This window comes from Prionailurus viverrinus, chromosome D4 (assembly GCF_022837055.1).
Source record: "Prionailurus viverrinus isolate Anna chromosome D4, UM_Priviv_1.0, whole genome shotgun sequence".
Taxonomy (NCBI): Eukaryota; Metazoa; Chordata; class Mammalia; order Carnivora; family Felidae; genus Prionailurus; species Prionailurus viverrinus.
In genome coordinates, this window is record NC_062573.1 from 91,103,035 (window position 1) to 91,118,076 (window position 15,042).

Genomic DNA, 15,042 nt, shown 5'->3' on the forward strand with positions numbered 1-15,042 from the left:
GCCCCCCAAAATGACCGCAAGACAGACCGGCACGCGTGTCCAATGCAGTGAAAGTTCGCCCAGAACACTGCTGATAAAAGCAGCTAGGGTGTGAGATTAAGTCTCTCTGACCCCTTCGTGAACAGAGTCGCGTGGAACGCAACAACCAGAGAGAGACGGGAAACACTGGTGCCTGTCAGAACCATCGCAGCAACTGAATACCACGACCGAAGCTAAGTTTTTTATTCTCATTCCTACTTCTGATTCTACCTCGGGTTTCGGCTAAGACGATGCCTATGTTTCAAATCATTGATGAAAAGAGTAGGTGAACGATTTTCGGAAAAAGCACTGCAAACATACCATTTCCCTCTCGACACTCCCTTCAATGTCTAGAAGTTCGTATAGCTTCTTAGGTCACAGGACCATAGGTTCAACACCTCATTTCAACCAGGGACCGCTCCTCAATTTTTCGTACAAACTCCTCGCCCTAGGGGTCTATCACACTCGAATGCCACCGGTCACAGGGAAAAGGCCCCGGGCGGGGCGCAAGCGGGGAAACCGTGCACCCTCCGAAGACGCAGTGCCTCCTGGTGCTGGAGATGCCGCCTCACCCTTCCGTGCAAAAAAGCAGCTCATTCTCCAGGCGTCACTACCCACACTTACAATTGTTCTCTTCTCTCCGCTTGGGTCTCTAAAGGCGTATTTTTAAAAACAAAACCAGTTATCATTTAGGAGACGGGAAGTGCACACCTTTTACAAACATCACTGAATACAGTCCTTATATTGGTATCACGCAATTGGTTCCTCCGTCTCCATTTTGCAGGGAGAGAAACCGCGATCAAGACATTTGCTTGGGGCTGCTAAGCTGGCAAGAAGCAAAACCAAAAGAGAACTGAAATGGAAAGCCAGATCTGCTTGACGGTAAAGCCCTAAGCCCTTAAATGTGACACGAAGCTAACTTATGGTTTTGACCCTCACAACAACTCTGCGAGGTCAGCAGATACCCTCTTTTACAAATGACAATATGGATACTCAAGAAGAACAGGTAACTTTGCCAAGGTCACATGGTAAAGCAGAACTCAGATGGCTCCACTCCCAGACCAACGACTGTCTCTGTCCTCTGCCACCACGTTGCCTCCTCCTGGGCCTGTCCTGGAGTGAGCTGGAGTGGCCGCTCCCCAGCGTCACCGTCGACGGAAACCACCCGGGATGCCTATTAGAGATGCAGTCTCCTGGGCCCATTCCAGAACTGAACTTGGGGGTTAGGAACCTGCATTGTAATAAGCACGCTGGCAGCAAACACTATGCTAAAGAAAAATTCCACTGAAGAGTTAAGTCCCCCTCCTGTAAGGATGCCAAATTTAAAGTACCAGTGACCCCAGAAACTGGTGAGTACTTCCTATCACCTCTGCTCTCATTTTTTTTTAATTTTTTTTTTAACGTTTATTTATTTTTGAGACAGAGAGAGGCAGAGCATGAACGGGGGAGGGGCAGAGAGAGAGGGAGACACAGAATCGGAAGCAGGCTCCAGGCTCCGAGCCATCATCAGCCCAGAGCCGGACGCGGGGCTCGAACTCACGGACCGTGAGATCGTGACCTGAGCTGAAGTCGGACGCTTCACCGACTGAGCCACCCAGGCGCCCCACCTCTGCTCTCATTTAATTACAACCTGGCAGTAGTCACTGATTTGCCTCTTGGCAAATCAGAAGTTCATGAGCCCCAAAAATCACTTAAAATGTCTACATGCAGGGGCGCCTGGGTGGCTCAGTCGGTTAAACGTCTGACTCTGGATTTCGGCTCAAGTCATGATCAAGTGGTTCATGGGCTCAACCCCCGCGTCGGGCTCTGCGTGGACAGCATGGAGCCTGTTTGCCATCCTGTCTCTCCTTCTCTCTCTGCCCCTCCCCTGCTTGCACATGCGCACTCTCCCTCTCTCTCAAAATAAATCAACAAACATTTTAAAAATGTCTACGTGCATTTTCGATAGCTAATCCTGATGCAGGAAGTTGCTGGCTCACAGCTATAAATATAAATCTTATAGGTAAATCACAAAGAAGTCCATTTCAAAGGGCTTACAACTAGTCAGATTTTCTTGTAATAGAGTTCAAGGCTGAAAACAGAAACAAATTTCACCTTGTGAGTGAGATTAAATTAAATTTAAAAGTGAGGAAAATATCAACCTGTCAGGATTTATTGTCCACTGAGAGAATTGAATGAGAGAACGTACGCACACACTTGGCACAAATAAACACTCCCCGAGTAGCGGCCACATATTTCAAAAACAAAACTAGTAAAAATCTTGGGGCCATCATTTTCAAGGTGACTTTTTTTTTTTTTTTAATTTTTTTTTCAACATTTATTTATTTTTGGAACAGAGAGAGGCAGAGCATGAACGGGGGAGGGGCAGAGAGAGAGGGAGACACAGAATCGGAAACAGGCTCCAGGCTCTGAGCCATCAGCCCAGAGCCCGACGCGGGGCTCGAACTCACGGACCGCGAGATCGTGACCTGGCTGAAGTCGGACGCTTAACCGACTGTGCCACCCAGGCGCCCCTCAAGGTGACTTTTTAACAGCACATTTATCTGGCTAGCCCTCACATTCACTCCTACTCCAGGTAAACCACAAATGATCCCTCAGATTTAAAAGCATTTTTGTCCCCAAGTTTGGTTCTGTTCCAATAACACTGCTACTTACCTAGTCTCAGTATAGTGAGGCTCTGAGTTTGTATTTTGTATATTCAGAAGACAGTAACGTCAGAGCTGGTCCCCCAAATCCAGGCAGCCCAGAACACAGAGTGCCAGGAGTTCAACTCCAAGCAAAGATGGCGCTCATCCACTCAACTTGGCCATACCCAGGGCTGGCCAGCCGGGGCTACCTCGCTTGCTTCTCAGTTTGTAAATGTCATGTTAGGGGTCAAAGTCTTGTCTCTGGAGCCTGTTCTTTCCAGATACTTTACAGAAAGCACAAATAAGGTTTCCTTGCAAAACACATTAGTATATTTTTGGCAATAAGCTTTGCTCTTTGGTTCTAAGATTCTATCTTTCAACCATATTTTTTTAATGCCCCAGAAAAAAATATAAGTCTTGGGTTTCATGGGAGGTTCTTCATTTAAGTGTCCCAAGTTCAAGGATTCTGACGTTCAAAAAAGCCCTCCCAAGGGTTTGTTTAATCATGAGCTTTTGAAATCAGTCCCGTGATTAGCGTATCTCTTTTAAAACTCATTCAAATATTTCTCGAGGGGCTAAGTGCAGGGTGCTGAGTAGGAAAGACAGACTTAGCACATGCAACGGAGAATTAAATGCGGGAGAAGGAAGTGGACGGGGTTCAGTGTGTGCACAGAGTGGGGAAGGGGCCAGCTCAGCCTGTAGGCAGTAGGGGCGGGTGAGGCCCACACGTGTTAGACACACTTTGCAGTCTGGGGAAGATGGACTGGAAAAGTCACCCGAAGGTTAACACCACCGGCACCGGAAGCATCAACTTACAGCTGTGAAAGTCTCTCTTCCATTCTGGAAATAACCAAGTACAAAAAACAGGAGTCACGAGAAGCTGAAAGTCAAGACCTAGGTTAATACATTTCTGTAACCTACAGGCCAAAGCGGTATTCCACTTAGTCAGTGTGATCATCACTGGCCGCGTGCCACAGCACAGTGCTACAGACAATGCTACTCGCATTAGGGAGCAATGACTTTCAACAGCCACCCCCCATGCCAAAACCTGTCACTCTGTCAGTCTTCTGGACCTCAGGAATACGCACGGCCATCGGTCTGAAGCCAACATCAAGGTGACATCCTCGACTCCTCCACTGGCTCTTGTCCTCCCCTCGGATCTGTCAGCAAACCCACGATTTTGCTGTCCCTTCGTGGCTCCCGTCCAAGCCCCATCACCCTCCGTGCTACTCCTCCCGCCTATATTCCTGCTCCCCTTCCGATGCAGCTGCCACCAAACAACCACAGAAGACTCTGAAATGGGGAAATCAGAATCCATGACCTGTTTAGCTCCACGCAATGGCTTCCCGTGGAGACAAGAAGAGCCGAAGCCACGAGCGGCCGGACGGCTCCCTGTGCTCTGGCCGGTTGTGAGCCCTCAGCCGCCGCCTGCCTCCTCTTGCTCCACTCTGCCTCGTCATTTCTCTGCTCTGGTCCCCGTCTCCCAAAACCCAGGAAAACTGGTGCTCCTGCTGCTGCCCCTATCCCTGGGATGCTCCTCCCCCAGATCCTTGCATGGCTGACTGTCACTGAGGTCTCTACTCAAAATGTCACCATCTCAGAGAGGTCTCCCCTGAGCACCCAACCGAAAGCAACAGGGGGGTTGTTAGTGACCGCCCTTCAATCGACCAAGCTTAAACTTTACAACCGGTCATCAGATTCGATCACACAGGATACTTAGTATGATCTCAACTCGCATGGAAGATAGGGAGTCACCCAAGTTTAACTTTAGTCTCTATATTTGGCCAATATCTGGCTTTGGCCTTGGTCTTTGGAACCTCTGAAACTTGAACTGCCTACTTCAGCAGCATTTCTGGCATCCCTGACTGTGTGTGATCAATAGCTACGTGTTCATGTCGTAACCATTATATCTAATCTACACGATGTCTATAATGTGGACAAGGCGTGCACTTAGAATTACTGTTAGAAATCTGAATATTCACTCTTAAATAAAGGTAGAACACTCTAGCTGTAACATCCAAGCTCAGTGTTTTACAGTTTCATTACAAACGTATATTTATTATAAAAATAAAAGCTTTAGCTGATGAACATGGCTTTTTTTTTTTGAAGATTTTTTTTTAATGTTTATTTCTGAGACAGAGAGAGACAGAGCATGAGTGGGGGAGGGGTGGGGGTGGGGGGGGGGGGGGACACAGAATCTGAAGAAGGCTCCAGGCTCTGAGCTATCAGCACAGAGCCCAACGCGGGGCTCGAACTCACAGACTGCGAGATCATGACCTGAGCCGAAGCCGGACGCTCAACCGACTGAGCCACCCAGGCGCCCCTGAAGATTTTTTAAAAATGTTTACTTACTTTTGAGAGAGCAGAAGCAGGGGAGGGGCAGAGAGAAAGGGACAAAAGATCTGAAAGGGGCTCTGTGCTGACAGGCTGACAGCAGCAAACCCAACGTGGGGCTTGAACTCACTAACCGTGAGATCACGGCCTGAGCTAAAGCCGAATGCTCAACCGACTGAGCCACCCAGGCGCCCCTGAACGTGACTTTTTTTTTTTTTTTTAACGTTTATTTATTTTTGAGACAGAGAGAGACAGAGCATGAACGGGGGAGGGGCAGAGAGAGAGGGAGACACAGAATCGGAAACAGGCTCCAGGCTCTGAGCCATCAGCCCAGAGCCTGATGTGGGGCTCGAACTCACGGACCGCGAGACCGTGACCTGGCTGAAGTCGGACGCCCAACCAACTGCGCCACCCAGGCGCCCCTGAACGTGACTTTTATGTTCAGAAACAATCAAGAACTTTCAAATGGTTAAATATGTTAACTAATAATATGAATATTAAGGAGATAGATTACATAGATAACTTTACAAATAACAGCAATTATTCTTTGAGCCAAATGTTTATAAAATTTTTAATAATAGATGGCTAAACAGAAACTAAATTGCATTTTAATTCTACATTTTATAGAATTGTCTTATAGCACTATTACAAACAAAATAAGCTTTTAAAGCTGCATTTAATTTATAGTCTTAATTAGTAGTCTTTCAAGAAAAGTAATATTTGGGAATACTTCACATCTTGCAAGGATGAATGAAAAATGTCAACCTGTCACCTCAGTTGTAAGACACGAAAAAATCCAAACATCACAATCAACAACATCCCTGAGAAATCATCTTCAAGCCAAATATAAAGACTATAAATAGTATAAAGAAAACAGTGTTAAGAAGAAACTGAAATCCCCTAGCACATTTTATACTCACTAATCAAATTTCAAAGCGGACTTTACAAAAATGCTTTAGGAAGACAAGGTCTTGTGGTTCTGTGTCTACGAAGGCCAAAAGAGTAAACCAAAAAGCTCGTCAAGATGGTGGCTACAGATTGCCAACAATTTTTAGTAGCTGAAGACAAAGGATCTGTGAGGCTTGCCCAAGCTTTGATCCCAAGATACAGGTTCCTCCTAGAAAACAATCTTCCGCAAACTTTCCTGAACTACGTTCTGCTCTGCCCAAAAAGGTTAGTGATGGGCTGACGGTAGTGGCTGAATGCAGCATCCTGCATGCAATGCAGCGACCGCAGTAGCAATGTAACTGCAGGTCCCGAGGAAGTCATCTTCCTACACGAGAACTCCAAACTTTACAAACCTAGCTGCTAAAATGTCACGCAACTGCAATACTAAATTTGCGACTTATGATGTGTGTTACTCAGCTTGGGCCCCAATCATATGAACACCACCGCTTGACAATGGGTTCTAATTCATACTCCGCGGACGTGTGAAGAAGGGCGAGTGTGAAGAACACGCAAAAACACTGAGAATGAAGTCACACTCCGAAAGCTTCCCCTACTTGCGAGAGAAGGACACTTGCGCCCTGCTGTTGGTCCACAATCTGTACGAAATTCCTCTTTGTGAACAGACATCAGTCTTGAAGGCAAGAAATCCCCACTTTATTTCACAATTCCTGCGATGTAAGGTGAGGCGGACGATGACAGGACATAGTAACTGGCAACAAGTGAGCCATCAAGCGAACCCCACCAGCTACACACAGAGAGAGTCAGCAACCAAACACCTCCCCATCTTCCCCACATCTTCCCACAGACGCACACAGTGCTGTTGCACTGGGCGCTCTTGCTGGTAAACTCAAAATTACAGCTCAGTGATACAAGTAACGTCACTAAGACCAAATTCGCATCCGCAAAAGTGCCAAAGCCTCACTATTTATGAAGAGTATATTCTAGGACTTTGAAAATCCTCCAGTCCTAGAGACCACCACGTCCTAATAGTCCATCTCCGAACACTAATTAAGACGATTAATAAGTAAAGCCATGTGAAGACGTAAATGCTAATTCACCAGTTTGGGGGTTCTCAGCGCAGGATGTACATCAGAATCACCTGGACGGTTCACAAAATCCGGATGCCCAGGCCCCACTCCAGAGCAGGTGAAGGGGTGGGGTCGAGAGACCACGTGGATTCCCAAGGCACAGCCAGGGTCGAGAACCTCTGCGTTAGTCAAATGACTCGCCCCAACACAATGGCTTCAGTTTAATCAATTTAACGTAGTGGTTAAAACCGAGCTTCGCTGCTAAGATGACCTGATCTGAGTCAACAGGTCCCCCGAGTAGCAGCTAAACAACCTTAGGAACAGCAGATAATATCTCAGAGCCTCGTTCCTCATCTGCAAAATGAGGATACACCAAAAGTGTGGCTGTGAAAAAGAAAATAAGTAACACGCATAAAGCACTTAACCCAGTGCCTGGCACTGAATAAGCCATTAATAAACCACGGGTAGTTTGACAAATCATCTCATGCCACAGGAGGACCAGTTCCTAGCTAGTAGCTTAACCCAGAACCTTTCAGTCCCGAATGCAAAGAAGCAAGTACACGTCTACACAGTCACGCCGGTGAGCGATTCCCTTCCGTCTCCCCCAACCACTGGACTGAGTTGATACCTTACCTGTTCTGGGGACAATTGGTGCTTCGGCTTCCAGTGCTGTCAACCTGGTGTCTTTCATGGTCACTGAAGGGAAAAAACACACATATGTGGACAAGAATCTTACAGTGAACTGAAAACCAGATGCAACGAGGGGGAGGTTAGGGCTCATCTGGTCCGAGCTGCTTCCTGCCCTAGCCCTGACAGGTGGCCATCTGGTTTCCACCGGAACGAACATTTACAATCACGGGGCGCACGTGCCCCTCTCTCCCTGTCTACATTTCTGAACAGCTGGTTGCTGGAAAATCCTTTATATTGTGCTGAACTTGTAATCTCTGTCTTCTGTTAGCTGTTTATTCGAGCTATAAACAAATGGGCAGGATGGGTTCTAGAATCACACGATTCCAAGTTGCAATCCAAGCTCTGCCAGGTTATCAGCTGGGTCACTTCTGGCTGCTTATCTTAGCTTCCTAACATCCAGCCTTGTTACCTCATCTGGAAAGTGAGAACAGCGGCCTCTACCTCAGGAGGCCGCCTGGGGGGTTACACGGGGTAGAGCCCTGGCACAGCGCGGGGCAGAGTCCTCACTCACACGGCCCGGGGACTCAGGCCACAAGAGCAGGAACAGTGCCAGGCGCAGAGCACCTAGCGGGCCTACACCTCCTCATCGCCTGCCATGGCCCCCTCCCGCCCTACAGCCCACGCCCCGCCCCGGCCCCCAAGCTAAGCATTCACCCTTAAAATGTCAGCTTATACATCTGCCCCATCAGAGAAGGCTTCCCTCCCCTCCGCTCCCGTGCCCCAGACTAGGTCAGGTCCCCTGTTATATCTGCTTAGCAGCCTATATTTCTTTGTGTCACTTGCCACAACCCAATTAAATAAGCGTAATTAGTTACTGAACATGACTCCCTCACTAGAACAGAAGTTGCATCCAGGGAGGGGCAGGAGCTCAGTCAGTAGCGTATCTCTAGCGGCTACCACGGTCCTGTGGTATGGTTGACTAAAGGGTAGGACTTAAAACATTTCTTAAATAAATGCACAAGGCTGAATTCTGCCTTCGAGACAGCACAACCTGAATCTCATCCTTCCACGTGACAAGCATAAAATACTTGTGAACAGCTATCATTTTTCTACTTTCTTCCCCTTTTTAACAAAACTTTCTGTCTTGGCAATTATCTCATATTAAATAACCACATAAAATAGGCATATACGTGTGTGTGTACATATTCCAAAGTGTTTTTTTTTAACATTAATTTATTTTTGAGAGACAGAGAGAGACAGAGCACAAGCAGGGGAGGGAGAGACGGGGGGGAGACACAGACTCGGAAGCAGGCTCCAGGCTCTGAGCCATCAGCACAGAGCCTGACATGGGGCTCGAACCCACAAACCGTGAGATCATGGCCTGAGCCGAAGTTGGACGCTCAACCGACGGAGCCCCCCAGGCGCCCCTATCCCAAATGTGGGCCCTTCGAACTAAATGTAGGTACCGTGTAATCATGAGCTGGCAGCCCCATGAGGAGCAGGGATTACCTGTCTGGTCCCCCAGTGGGCACCCCGGGCCTACTGCAGGATCTGGCAGAGAAGAGGCAAATGTACCCTGTTCGGGTCAGCAAAGATTTCACCACCTTCTCCGGTAGCCTTTGCAGGGTGGGAAATAGAGCGAGAAAGCTGAGCCGCACACACTGCGCGCGACGCCCCGTCAGCGGGCGTGCGAAAGCCCTTTGCTGGACTGTGACGTCAAAGTCGAGCTAGTGGATGGAGCAACTCTCTAACAAGTAACAGCTCTTGCCCCAGACGACCGGGTAATTACATTTCCTTGTGGAGCACACTCTAGGCATTAAAATCCAACGGTCCTCGGTGGCATCGTGCAAGTGTGTGTACTTCCAAAAAGGCCAGCCAAATCGTTCAGACGGGGAGTGCTTGCCTGGCCACAGTCACTCCGTCAAGTAAAGAACCGGAATTAAAACACGGAAGCCTCTACTATTCCGCATCCTAAAGTCAGCTGTAGTCCAGTGAGTCACACAGACTTCCTCTTACAATTCATCCTAGTTGGATCTTTTACCTGCCTGAAAAGGAGTATCCCAGGGAAGGGTGAAATTGGGATATACACAAGACGAGATCTCGTAGCCTGCCCAGCCAAGATCGCCACCGGAGACAAAGGGACTGGCACGGGAAATCAGAATGTCTTTTGTCCAATGCTCAACACGAAGACTTCTTAAATTCTTTATCCCTAGGCCAAAAAACGGCTCATCGTAACAAACTGTCATCAATCTAATGTCGAGAAGTCAAAGGCCACCTGCCGTTATTTATATTTTTAACTGCTTATTGACTTATCCATTTATATTTAAATCCTGTCCTATGGAGGTACTGCTAGGTAACATCGTCCTTGTCAGGCAAGTGCAATGTGACCTGGTGAACTCCCTGATCGGAGGTGAGGAATGTTGAAGACCCTCTTTAAAGCTGTGGATGGAAACACCTTCAGAGCATAACAGGGTCGAGTCACGTTCTTAATCTTCAAGAGCCAAATCAAAAAAGAAACATGCCCCCAGATCTAGATGTTTCCTCTTTCATATCTGACTCAAAAGACGCATTCTCACCTAGAGATGGAACTTCCTACAAGCAGTCTTTTCGAATGAATGAATGAATGAATGAATGAATGAATAAAGGGTAAGTCTGAGGAAGAAGAGGGCTCTGTGCTTTTAGTATTCTGAGATTAAACAGAAAGAGCTCAGGTCAATTTGTTTCCATAGTTCACCTTAATTTCATTCTTAAGGTGTTTACAGAGAGATGGCTTATATACTTAGGATTACACTCAAACTCCAGCTTAACAGCCACATACAGCTGCCATCAGCAGAACCCTACACACCTTTTTTCACATCCCTCTGTCCTGGGCAAGGTCCATTACACGCTGTGAGACAGCTAAGAGCTATGCATCCCTTTATGAAATACCTAAAATGCCTTTAGAAAGTATTTTATCTGAAAACATCAGTCGAGTATTCAGACTTTTGGCAAACCGTGCCAAGGCATCATGCGTGTGGCCTTCTATCCCACGATGCCTTAGAACTGCGAATCCCATCAAATAGGTACCTGCACAACATACCGCCTGAGACGATTTTATACATGCTTGTCTATGAGGTAAAAATGAAGGCAGGTGTCTCGTCACCATAACGTGCTTCCCACGCTCAAGTCTTTCATCTAAAAAATTCAAAGACAATTCAGATACGGGTTCAGGCACAGACGGACTATTTTACAGGACAGGCAGATCAGAACCAGCACTCCATTATGTTAATAATAAAGATGACAGCAGTAACGATACGCTGGTACGCCACTGCGTTCAGCGCTGGCTCGGTAACAGTCTCGGGTGATTTCCTCGAGCAATCTTCCACCAAGTGAACAAAGCTGCCTTCAGCACAGATGCATCCAAAAAGGGTAGGATACTAGCTGCCATTCCCTCTTCCCACGACACACAGGAAGGAGGAGAAGGGGTTAGGAAACACCACTCCGCATGTGAGCGTGAAGCACCTGATGGAGAAACCTGCCAAAACGTGTAGTTGTGGCTGACTTCCCCGCCCTCGCAGCTGCACACCCTCTCAAGGTCACATGAACCAGGCCGGGGGAGCTCCAGATTGCCCATTCAGAATTTTTGCCATTAGGGACCTGGAAGGACAACTTGCTGAAGCTTATGCCCCATTTCAAAGGTGAGTCTTGTAGAACTTGCCTGTAAGGACGGAGCTTGGTCTCAGTAAGATATATCTCTTCTATAAATAATAATGTTTCTTTTAGCCTGAATCAAAATTATTTACCAAGAAAACACACATCAGACAAGTATCGTGCATGTTTCAAACAGCCGCTCTACCGAGCTTCCCCTAAAAGAAATCTGAGCAAACTGCAACATTTCTTTAAGTTTCAAGTTCCTAGGACTAAAACAGAAATACCCCAGGAAAATCAAAGGGCACAGGCTTTGACACTTCAGGATAGTGGTTCTCAAATGTGGTCCCAGCAACAGCAGCATCACCGGGGGATTTGTTAGAAATGCAGACCCCTGGGCCTTGTGCCACACCTCTGAATCAGGAACTGTGAGGGTGGGGTCTTCTGGGGGATTCTGATGCCCTTATTAAAGGTGAGAACCACTGGCCCAGGAAGCAGAAGGATGAAGCCAAAAAACACTAAAAATATAAATTTGGGGGCGCCTGCGTGGCTCAGTTGGTTAAGCGTCCCACTTCGGCTCAGGTCATGATCTCGCAGTCTGTGAGTTCGAGACCCACGTCAGATTCTGTGCTGACAGCTCAGAGCCTGGAGCCTGCTTCAGATTCTGTGTCTGTCTGTCTGTCTGTCTGTCTCTCTCTCTCCCCCTCTCCTGCTCACACACACTCTCTCTCTCAAAAATAAACATTAAAGGGGTGCCTGGGTGGCTCAGTCAGTTGAGCGTCCGACTTCGGCTCAGGTCATGATCTCGCGGTTTGTGAGTTCGAGCCCCGCATCGGGTTCTGTGCTGCAGCTCAGAGCCTGGAGCCTGCTTCAGATTCTGTGTCCCCCTCTCTCTCCGCCCCACCCCTGCTTGTGCTCTGTCTCTCTCTGTCCTTCAGAAATGAATGAACATAAAAAAAATTTAATAAATAAAATAAACATTTAAAAAGCCACAAAAACACACATATATATTTAATATATAATTTTAAAAATAATTTGAGGTTCAAAGGGAAAAAAATACATAGTGCCTAAACCTTGGAAAAAAGCCCAGTGGAATTCTGCCAGGTGCTAAAGGTACCAGCACAGACTGAACTCCAAGCCTGACAAGCACTTAGCAAGTTACATACCTGAGATCTCCACTTCTAATTTTTTTTAATGTGGCATTTAAGTCGAATTCCCTGACAAGTGTAAAGAATCATTCAATGTAGAAGTTTATTTATTTTTTTTTTAATTTTTTTTTTCAACGTTTATTTATTTTTGGGACAGAGAGAGACAGAGCATGAACGGGGGAGGGGCAGAGAGAGAGGGAGACACAGACTCGGAAACAGGCTCCAGGCTCTGAGCCATCAGCCCAGAGCCCGACGCGGGGCTCGAACTCACGGACCAAGAGATCGTGACCTGGCTGAAGTCGGACGCTTAACCGACTGCGCCACCCAGGCGCCCCTCAATGTAGAAGTTTAACAAGATGATGTACAACCCAAACAGTACACGGGTCCACCTCTGAAAGGCTTGGGCCTTTCCCACCTACAGTTTAAAAAAAAAAAAAAAAAAAAGTTTTTAATAAAGCCCAAGTCCATTTTTAAGAGGAGTAATCTGTCTAGAATAATCAGCTGGGCTGCAAGCTGGGTCTATAAAGTTCCTGAATGGATCTGTATGAATTGTTTGGTGGTGACAGGACAGGAAGGGATATTTGGTCCAAAGCTTCCAGCAGATTTTCAGAGGGGAACTGAGGCGCCCCAAAAGTTAAGAACCACTAACTTATGAATGAGTTTATGAGATGAGCAGTTCGTGTCATTTATCAAAGCGAAAGATGAAATGTTTGGGCTCCGAAGTCAACCAACAGGGTTCAAATCCCAGTTGAGAAGCTGTGAAAGTGACCTTAGGCCTCAGTTTCCCCATCTTCCTCACCTGTCTCTTAAGGCTGTGGGAAGAGTTAACGGGGATCATGCATGTAAAATAGCACCGTGTCAGGCACATAAGTACTCAATAAATACAAACTTGATTATAACAATATTACTACTAAATGAAATGTATTGCTGGGTACATGAAGCTTCAGTCTACCCATGTAACAACTTGTATGTGCAACATTGATAAAACCATTCTATAACTCGAAATGGATACACTTCATGTTTGCTGCTGTGCTCCGTGAACTATGCAAAGTAGCACTGGTCTTAATGCAGACATTAAGGTCACTATATCTGTTCTTTCTTATCACCCCCTACTGAGCCTCCCATCACCAACAGAAAGGCAAAACTGTCCCCGGTTACTCAAATAATGCTTCGTGGTCTCTCCCACCATTATCTTTACTTTAGAAAGTGACCTGTGAATTCTAGGCCAGTCACTACCAGGCCTTGGTATCAAAGCTGGGGTTTTAAGGCACTTTACTCACTAGATGATAATCTGAATTCATTCAACCTTAAAAAGTTTTCTGTTACCTTTTGCTGGTTCCCAGGACAGAACAAAAGTTAGCACTGCACAAGGGACAAGAAGAAACTGGCGAGGTCCTAAGATCATATATCTTTTATATATATATATATATATTTTTTTTTAATTCTTTTATATATATATATATATATTTTATTCTCCCCTCCCCCCAAAAACAGAGACATTAGATATTAAATGACTAACTTCTAGCAACTATAGGCTTAAAAAGTAAACCAGAAAAAGGATCATCTCAAATTGCTGATGGCAGACCTCTTTCAGACCAATTTAAATGGCCAAAAATGAGAAACATTGTTAAGCAAACTAAATTATACTAAACACAGGGGGGGAATCTCAAGTGTGAGTATATGTTAATTATACACACATATATTTTTAAAGCAAAAAGCTACAGGTTTGAATGTTACTGAGTATACTTTGCTTTCATGCTTAAGCTCAGCTCCTTACATGACAAACAAAACTGATATAAATAAAACCAATCTCCCAAAGAGAGATTTATAATGTGAAGAATTTACAGAGGGTTACCTCTTAAAGCATCATGTGATACAAAGGAAAGGATACAGAAGTCATCACTCACTGAGTCAGGCTAAGGGTCACCAATGTGCTTATTTTTAAATTTTTAATGTTTACTTATTTTTGAGAGATACAAAGACAGAGCACAAGCAGGGGGGGAGCAGAGAGAGAGAGGGAGACACAGAATCCGAACTAGGCTCCAGGCTCCGAGCTGTCAGCGCAGAGCCCGACGCGGGGCTGGAACTCACGAACCGCGAGATCATGACCTGAGCCGAAGTTGGATGCTTAACCGACTGAGCCACCCAGGCGCCCCAATGTGCTTAGTTATTATAAAGCCGTTAACACTTTGAGTCAATCAATTGAGTCAGAATGTTTAACTGAAGCCCCAGGAGGACTTGAAATCCCAGAAATTCAGACTTAGAAACACTCTAATTCACAAGCCAACTCTCTTACTTCACAGACGAAGAAGCTTAAGCTTAGAGAACTTTGATGGCTTGTTAAAAGTCAAGAGCTATCTGATTTTTAGCAAAGGCTTAAAACAGTTGATGCATCGCTGTACTTGGTTCCTCTACATCCAAGAGTATACCGTTAATTCCAGGAAAAGCTAGTCCACTGTGACTCTGGAACCTGGAAAAGAACATACCTGTACCCTAACAAATGGTGAAAGAAGGACAGAGCTACGGGATCAAGTCAACTGTAATTCAGAGCCCAAAACTCACCCAGCACTACACACCCACCGAAGGGTAGAAACTATCTTAGGAAATGCCTTTGCAATAAATTATACATCAAAGGAAAAATAGCCAAATTGATACTCGAAGCCACTGGTCCTCAACCTCTGG

The 15,042-nt window shown here is 46.2% G+C and overlaps 1 protein-coding gene across 8 annotated transcripts in view; it reads right to left on the bottom strand.

Moving 5' to 3' along the window:
• The window catches only part of TSC1 (TSC complex subunit 1), a 54,562-nt gene that overhangs the window by 33,935 nt on the left and 5,585 nt on the right, over positions 1-15,042 (bottom strand). For 6 of the 8 annotated variants that reach the window (XM_047831178.1, XM_047831179.1, XM_047831177.1 and 3 more), the window contains exon 2: positions 7,589-7,651. The exons of the other annotated variants lie outside the window; for them this stretch is intronic. The gene's annotated coding sequence lies outside the window, so the exon portion shown is untranslated. The remainder of the gene's footprint in view (positions 1-7,588; positions 7,652-15,042) is intronic. 8 annotated transcript variants of the gene reach the window in all.